Source organism: Nomascus leucogenys, unplaced genomic scaffold (genome assembly GCF_006542625.1).
Source record: "Nomascus leucogenys isolate Asia unplaced genomic scaffold, Asia_NLE_v1 000111F_29344_qpd_obj, whole genome shotgun sequence".
NCBI classification, from domain to species: domain Eukaryota; kingdom Metazoa; phylum Chordata; class Mammalia; order Primates; family Hylobatidae; genus Nomascus; species Nomascus leucogenys.
In genome coordinates, this window is record NW_022095970.1 from 1 (window position 1) to 9,119 (window position 9,119).

Here is a 9,119-nt window from a genome sequence, read left to right on the forward strand (position 1 = left end):
AAATGAAAACACACAGCCACATAAAAACCTATAGTACACAAATATGCATAGCAGGTATTCATATCATAGCATGGATGTTTATATTCATAATAGCCACAAAGTCAAAACAACTAACAAAGGTTCTCCATGACCAGACATTAGTTGGGTGCTCCTCTGAATCCTCTCCCCAACCAGACCTCAACTTTTGGACTTCTGTGTTGGTCTTTGCGTCACCCAGTTGTTTGTTTGGAACAGGGTCTGTTCTGTCACCCAGGCTGGAGTGCAGTGGTGTGATCATAGCTCACTACAGCTTCAAGCTCCTGAACTCAAGTGATCCTCCTATCTCAGCCTCCCAAGTAGCTGGGACTACAGGTGCATGCAACCATAACCAGCTATATATATTTTTTAATTTGCTTGTTGCCCAAGCTGATTTCAATTTCCTGAGCTCAAGTGATCCTCGTGCCCTGGCCTCCCAAAGTGCTGGGATTACAGGCGTGAGCTGCTGCACCCAGCTGAGCCGGGTTTCAGCAAGAATTCTGTTAAATTGATTTAGCCAGAATCACCCCTGCATATCTAACCAAATTTCACAACCCCCATCATCCTCCAGGTGATATTTGATCACCCTGACCTGCCTTCAGCAAGACTCTTGTTAAGACTCAATTTAGCAAAGAATTACCCTCCTATCCTAGTAACTTTCCATCCACCAACAGCACCCACCTCCCACTCCTTGGCTATCTCTGTTTTCCCTTGTTGTATTCGGAGTTGAGCCTCTTTCTGTACTGAGGTCTCTTTTCCCCTATTGCCGTAGTCCTGAATAAAATTTGTTTTTACAGCTTTAACTACTGTCCAGCTCTGGTTTTCTTTTTCTCTTTTTCTTTCATTTTTTTGAGACAGAATCTCGCTCTGTTGCCCAGACTGGAGTGCAATGGCGTGATCTCAGCTCACCACAACTTGCGCCTCCCAGGTTCAAGTGATTCTCCTGCCTCAGCCTCCCGAGTAGCTGGGACTACAGGCGCACACCACCATGCCCGGCTAATTTTTGTATTTTTAGTAGAGACGGGGTTTCACCATGTTGGCCAGGCTGATCTCGAACTCCTGACCTCATGATCCGCCCACCTTGGCCTCCCAAAGTGCTGGGATTACAGGAATGAGCCACCATGCCTAGCCTCTTTCTTTCTTTCTTTCTTTCTTTTTTTTTTTTTTTTTTTTTTGAGACGGAATCTGGCTCTGTCGCCCAGGCTGGAGTGCAGTGGCACAATCTTGGCTCACTGCAAGCTCCGCCTCCCGGGTTCACTCCATTCTCCTGCCTCAGCCTCCCGAGTAGTTAGGACTATAGGCGCCCGCCACTACGCCCGGCTAATTTTTTGTGTTTTTAGTAGAGATGGGGTTTCACCATGTTAGCCAGGATGGTCTTGATCTCCTGACCTCGTGATCTGCCTGCCTCGGCCTCCCAAAGTGCTGGGATTACAGGCGTGAGCCACTGCGCCCGGCCTTTTTTTTTTTTTTTTTTTTTCTTTTAAGACACAGGGTCTCACTGTGTTGCCCGGGCTGGAGTGCAGTGGCGTGATCATGGCTCACTGCAGCCTCGACCTTCCAAGCTCAAGCGATCCTCCTGCCTCAGCCTCCTGAGGAGCTAGGACTACAGGCATGTGCCATTATGCCCAGCTATTTATTTGTTATTTTTGTACAGACAGGGTCTCACCGAGTTGCCCAGGCTGGCCTCAAACTCCTGGGCTCAAGCAGTCCTCCCATCTTAGCCTCCTAAAGTGCTGAGATTAGAGGCATAAGCCACCACACCCAACAGCTCTGGTTTTCTTTGACACAACCAAATGTTCAACTGATGAATTGATAAACAACATGTGATCTCCATATAATGGAATATTATTCATTCCATAAAAAGGAATGAAGCACTGATCCATGCTACAACATGGATGAACCTTGAGAACACTCTGAGTGAAAGAAGCCATCCATTTCTCTCTTTTTTTGTCTTTTTTCCTTTTTGTGGAGAATAGGGTCTCGATATATTGCCCTGGCAGGTCTGTAACAACTGGGGTCAAGCTATCCTCCTGCCGCTGCCTTCCTAAGAGCTGGGATTACAGGCATGAGCCACCGCCCTCAGTGAAAGAAGCCCTTCCTAAGTGAAAGAAGCCAGTCACAGAAGACCACTTATTGTTTTTTTCTTTTGAGACAGCGTCTCGCTCTGTCGCCCAGGCTGGAGTGCAGTGGTGTGATCTTGGCTTACTGGAACCTCCACATCCCAGGTTCAAGCAGTTTTCCTGCTTTAGCCTCCCAAGTAGCTGGATTTACAGGTGTGCCCGCCAACACACCCAGCTAATTTTTGTATTTATGGTAGACATGGGGTTTCACCTTGTTGGCTAGGCTGGTGTCAAACTCCTGCCCTCAAGTGATCCACCCACCTTGGCCTCCCAAAGTGCTGAGATTACAGATGTGAGCCACTGCGCACGGCCCACTTATTGTGTGATTCAGTTTACATTAAATGGCCAGAATAGGCAAACCCATAGAGACAGAAAGTCAGAAAATAGATTAGTGGTTACCTAGGGTGGGGGGAGTTCAGGCGAAATGGGAGGTAAGTGCTAATGGGTACAGGTTTTCTTTCTCTTCCTCTTTTGTCTTCTCTTCTTTCTTTCTTTCTCTCCTTCCTTGCTTCCTTCCTTCCTCCCTCTCTCTCTCTCTCTCACTCTCTCTTTCTTTCCCTCCCTCCCTCCCTCCCTTCCTTCCTTCCTTGAGATAGGGTCTCCCAGTATTGCCCATGTTAGTCCAAACTCCTGAGCTCAGGCTGTCTTCAGTCCTCCTTCCTCAGCTTCCTGGGTAGCTGAGATTACAGGGGTGAGCCACTGCGCCCAGCTGAGTTTTCTTTTTAGGGTAATGAAATGTTCTAAAATTGATTGTCATGGCGTTTGCAACCATCTGCAAATATACTAAAAGCCATTGAATTACAGATGGATGGATTGTGTGTTAGATCAATTATATCTTAATAAAGCTGTTATCAGAAAAGGAGGGGCAGCGCTACACAAAAAGCAACTCTGGAAGAATTCGGACATGTGATGAAATAACAAAGTAAATGCAGGCCCGGAAACAGGACGATGTTCCTCATGTTCCTCCCTCACTCGCTGTCAGATCAGGAGCCCACGGCTGTCCCGAATGGCATTATTTTCAGGCTTGCAGTGGAGCTGCTTGTGTCACCTTTTCCTGGGCAACGTTCACTTTCTGCAGAACGCAGCTCCTCCTCCCTGGCACCCGTGGCGCGCCTCTGAGACTCACATCGGTACTGCAAAGCCACCACCTTTTATTTTTAGTCCAGATTTCACCATAATTGGGGCAGCAGGAGTGCTGTAGGCCCGGGACATCTTCAGTGACAGGTGTCTTTCCACCTCATGGCACCTGCTACCAGAAGACCATTCTCCCACCAGTGGGGGAACACCTGCTGACCTTCAGCAGGGCCAGCCCATGGGGCTCCCAAGAACTTTTCCGCCTAAAAGTATGAAAAGCGGGAGCTCAGCTGGGTGTGGTGGCTCATGCCTGTAATCCCAGCCCTCTGGGAGGCCGAGGCAGGCGGATCACCTGAAGTCAGGAGTTTGAGACCAGCCTGGCCAACATGGTGAAACCCCATCACTACTAAAGATACAAAAATTAGCCAGGCGTAGTGGTGCATGCCTATAATCCCAGCTACTTCGGAGGCTGAGGCAGGAGAATCGCTTGAACCCGGGAGGCAGAGATTGCAGTGAGCCAAGGTTGCAGTGTCACGCCATTGCACTCCAGCCTGGGTGACAAAGTGAGACTCTCAAAAAAAAAAAAAAAAAAAAGAAAGAAAAGTGGGAGCTTTTCCGCTTTCTCTACAACCAGTGCCATCTGCTGGCAACACGGTGGCACCGGGGATGTGGTGGAGTTCCTTCCTTGCCTTTCCTTTCCTGTCTTGCAGTTTGCATTACAGAGACCCAGGGGTAATGTTTATCTCTCTTAGTTTAGTTTTTTTAGGCCAGAGTTAAAATAAGAGCCGAGTCTCATATGGAGACCCCACTAAAAAAAGTGCATGTGAGTGTTAAGCTTGAAGAATTTTCACAAACCTCACTCACTAGTGCAACCAGCACCATATCAAAATAGAACACCAGGTCAGGCGCGGTGGCTCATGCCTATAATCCCGGCACTTTGTGAGGCTGGGGTGGGCAGATCACAAGGTCAGGAGATCAAGACCATCCAGGCTAACACGGTGAAACCCCGACTCTACTAAAAATAGAAAAATTAGCTGGGTGTGGTGGCGGGCACCTGTAGTCCCAGCTGCTCAGGAGGCTGAGGCAGGAGAATGGCGTGAACCCGGGAGGTGGAGCTCGCAGTGAGCCAAGATGGCGCCACTGCACTCCAGCCTGGACGACACAGCAAGACTCCGTCTAAAAAAAAAAAAAAACCAGAACACCAACTGGGCACAGTGGCTCACACCTGTAATCCTGTAATCTCAGCACGTTGGGAGGCCGAGGCGGGTGGATCATCTGAGGTTAGGAATTCGAAACCAGCCTGGCCAACATAGGGAAACCCCATCTCTACTACAAATACAAAAATTAGCCAGGCAGGGTTGCGGGCGCCTGCAATCCCAACTACTTGGGAGGCTGAGGCAGGAGAATCACTTGAATCTGGGAGGCAGAGGTTGCAGTGGGCCAAGAGCTGGGAAACACAGGGAGACCCTGTCTCAAAAAAAAAAAAAACAAAATAAAATAAAAAGGAGCCTGGCATCTCCCCACTCTCTTGCTCTTCTCTCACCATGCAACATGCCGGCTCCCCTTCACCTTCCACAATTTGAAGCTTCCTGAGGCCTCACCAGGAGCAGATATTGGTGCTGTGCTTTGTGTACAGCCTGCAGAACCGTGAGCCAAAACCTGTTTTCTTTATCAATTACCCAGTCTCAGGTATTCTTTTATAGCAATGCAAATGAACTCATGTACCCACTTTGCCTGTTTCTGTATCTTCTGTTATTGAGCTGGTTAGAGCGCACAGTGGGTAATTTTTCTTTTTTTTTTCTTTTTTTTTTTTTGAGACGGTTGCACTCTTGTTGCCCCCGCTGGAGTGCAATGGCGTGATCTCAGCTCACTGCACCCTCCGCCTCCCAGGCTCAAGCGATTCTCCTGCCTCAGCCTCCCAAGTAGCTGGGATTACAGGCGCCCACCACCATGCCCAGCTAATTTTTGTAATTTTAGTAGAGACAGGGTTTCATCATGTTGGACAAGTTGGTCTCTAAGTACTGACCTCACGTGATCTGCCCATCTCAGCCTCCCACAGTGCTGAGATTACAGTAATTTTTGTAATACAAAACCCCAGGGCATTTTGAATGCAGTTCTGCGCATCAGAGCAAAGACTGACTGGTCCGAGGAGGTACCTCTCTCCTCCCACGTTCTCTCCTTCCTCCTTGGCCCCTTCTCCAGCATCAAGCTAATGCATTGTTGCCTTGAAAGCCTCAAACAAAATCATGTACTCATTTTGGGAGATGCAGCTAACGTCAGTGAGCACTTTGTTCTGGGTACCATGCCACTCTCCTTGCCTCCCTTCATCTCGACAAGGAACCAGCAAATGTTTACCTCCAGCTCCTAAACCTACATGGAGGGTTTAAGGCACAGGCTCAGGGTGATACAACCCATGCCCAGCAGACCCCAGGTCTTGTGGTTCTAGCCTGATGGTGCTGCTCACTGCCCAAGCTGCTCTCCTGGCGTGGGTGTGAGTCAGCACACACTGAGGTGAGAGAAGAAGCTGTTATATTCAGGCCAGATTTTTTTGCAAAAATCTTTCTTTATACGCAGCAAGAACTGGGAAGGAGCCCACTGGAGCTGAGCCAGCAAAACCCAAATGGAATCCACGTTGTTGGCCTCTTAATTTGTTTGAATCGTTGCAGATTCCCAGAACTTTGATACACAAAAGTGCTCAGGGTCGGGCACGGTGACTCACGCCTATAATCCCAGGACTTTGGGAGGCTGAGGCCAGAGGACCACTTGAGGCCAGGAGTTTGAGGCCAACGTGGCCAACATGGTGAGACCCCATCTCCACAATAATAAAAATAAAAATAATCAGCCAGGAGAGGTGTTGCACACCTATAGTTTTAGCTACCCGGAGGTTGAGGCAGAAGGATTGCTGGAACCCAGGTGTTTGAGGCTGCATGAGCTGTGATCGCACCACTGCACTCCAGCCTGGGTGACAGTGAGACCCTATCTCAAAAAAAAAAAAAAAAAAGTGCCCATATTAGAAGCGAACAGCTTGATGAATTTTCCCAAACTGACCACACCAGTGTGCCCACCCCCCTGCAGCTCGGCTTCATGCTTCCTTTCAAGCATGAGGTCACCCAAGGGTAAACCACTCGCCTCACCTCCAACACCTAAGATTTGTTTTCTCCATTTCGGGATGTTTGTTTATTTGTTTGTTTTTGAGACGGAGTCTTGCTCTGTCGCCCAGGCTGCAGTGCAGTGGCTTGATCTTGGCTCACTGCAAGCTCCGCCTGCCAGGTTCACGCCATTCTCCTGCCTCAGCCTCCCCAGTAGCTGGGGCTACAGGGGCCTGCCACCACACCCGGCTGATTTTTTGTATTTTTTTAGTAGAGATGGGGTTTCACCGTGTTAGCCAGTATGGTCTCCATCTCCTGACCTCGAGATCCGCCCGCCTCAGCCTCCCAAAGTGCTCGGATTATAGGCGTGAGCCACCGCGCCCGGCCATTTGTTTGTTTTTAAATTCTGGGATATATGTGCTGAATGTGCAGGTTTGTTACATAGGTGTATGTGTGCCATGGTGGTTTGCTGCACCTATCAACCCATCATCTAGGTTTTAAGCCCTGCATGCATTAGGTATTTGTCCTGATGCTCTCCCTCCCCTTGCTTCCCCCACCCCACGACAGGCCCCGGTGTGTGACGTTCCCCTCCCTGTGTCCATGTGTTCTCATTGTTCAACTCCCACTTATGAGTGAGAATATGCGGTGTTTGATTTTCTTTTCCTGTGTTAGTTTGCTGAGGATGACAGTTTCCAGCTTCATCCATGTCCTTGCAAAGGACATGAACTCATCCTTTTTTGTGGCTGCAGTTTGGGGACTTTTTTATAGCAATGGTTTCATACAGCATGAACCCTTTTATATATGTAATTCCTCTCAGTTTTCTATCTATGAAAGTTGGCCGGGCGCGGTGGCTCACGCCTGTAATCCCAGCACTTTGGGAGGCCAAGGCAGGCAGATCACCTGAGGTCAGGGGCTCAAGACCAGTCTGGGCAACGTGGTGAAACCCCGTCTCTACTAAAAATACAAAAATTAGCCTGGCATGGTAGCATGCGCCTGTAATCCCACCTACTTGGGAGGCTGAGGCAGGAGAATCACTTGAACCCAGGAGGTGGAGGTGGCAGTGAGCTGAGATCGCGCCATTGCACTCCAGCCTGGGCGACAGTGTGAGACTCTGTCTCAAAAAAAAAAAAAAAGAAAAGAAAAGAAATTCATCCCAGTATTACATGTAGTTGTCTTTGTTCATTCTCACTGCTGTGTCATAGTCTACTGTTTGAATATGCGATAGTTGGATGGGAATTTTTAGCTACTATGAGTAGTGCTGTCACAAACATCCTTGTGCATGGTGTATGTCAATTCCTGGTGGGTTCCGGTCGAGGGTTGGACGGGCTGGGTCATAGTGTGTGCAATTTTTCAGCATTGCAGACCCTGCCGAACAGTTTTCCAAAGTCTGCTAATTTCTGCTGTGTCAGAGCAGATGAGAGATCTGTTGTTCATATGCCTGCCAATGCTTGGTGTTGCCAGATCTTCACATTTAAATGCTAAATTATTCTAAAAGAAACTTGAATGGTTACAATGTTAACATTTATTTTATAATATTTCTATCATTAATATGGCCCCATGAGAGTTGACAGCTCCTTTGGAGCTATCATCCATTTAGCAAACACTTACTGAGCACCTACTGTGTGCAGGGATCTGTGTTCTGATACTAGAAAGAGAAGAAAGATAAGGTATCTATTCTGAAAGAGCTTCAGGAATGCCCTCTCTTCAGGTCTCAGCTCAGATGTCACCTCCCCAGAGGAGCCTCCTTTGCCCAGCTGTTATCTCATTGTCTGCCTCCACGCCTGGCCGAAGAGTTAGGTTTTGTGGATGGACTGGTAATGACCTCTGCAGAAGCATCTGTTGTGAAGTAGGAACATGGGATTGATTCACCAGCAGCATCCCTGAAAATATCCCACTGTTCAATTCAGAAGGCGTTTTCCTGGACTCTTGCTCCCACAGTTCTAACCATTGGCAAGAGTGGCTGCCAGATCAGTTCTGGTCAAGGAGCGATTTGTGTTTTGTGTTATTTGAGATGGGAGTCTCACTCTGTTGCCCAGGCTGGAGTGCAGGGGTGTGATTCTGGCTTACTGCAACCTCGAGTAGCTGGGATTACAGGCACACACCACCATGCCCAGCTAATTTTTGTATATATATATATATATATATATATTTTTTTTTTTTTTTTTTTTTGAGACGGAGTCTCGCTCTGTCACCCAGGCTAGAGTGCAGTGGCGCAATCTTGGCTCACTGCAAGCTCCGCCTCCCGGGTTCACGCCATTCTCCTGCCTCAGCCTCTCCGAGTAGCTGGGACTACAGGCGCCCGCCACCACACCCGGCTAATTTTTTTGTATTTTTAGTAGAGACGGGGTTTCATCGTGGTCTCGATCTCCTGACCTCATGATCCGCCTGCCTCGGCCTCCCAAAGTGCTGGGATTACAAGCGTGAGCCACCGCGCCCGGCCATGATTTTTGTATATTTTTTAGAGATGAGGTTTCACCGTTTTGTGCAGGCTGGTCTCACACGCCACTTCTGAGCTCAAGCAATCTACCTGCCTCAGCCTCTTGAGTAGCTGGGATTACAGGTATGAGCCACTACGCCCAGCTAATTTTTTATTTTTATTTATTTTATTTTGTAGAGATGGTGTCTTGCTATGTTGCTCAGGCTGCTCTCCAACTCCTGGATTCAAGCAACCCGCCCACATTGGCCTCCCAAAGTGCTGGGATTACAGGCATGAGCCATGGCGCCTGACTGCAAGAAACGTTTTCCATCAGCACTGGCCTGGCACGTTACATATGTTATTTCTAGCCCCCATGTTTTATTTCCCCATTTAGCAGAGAGGGAA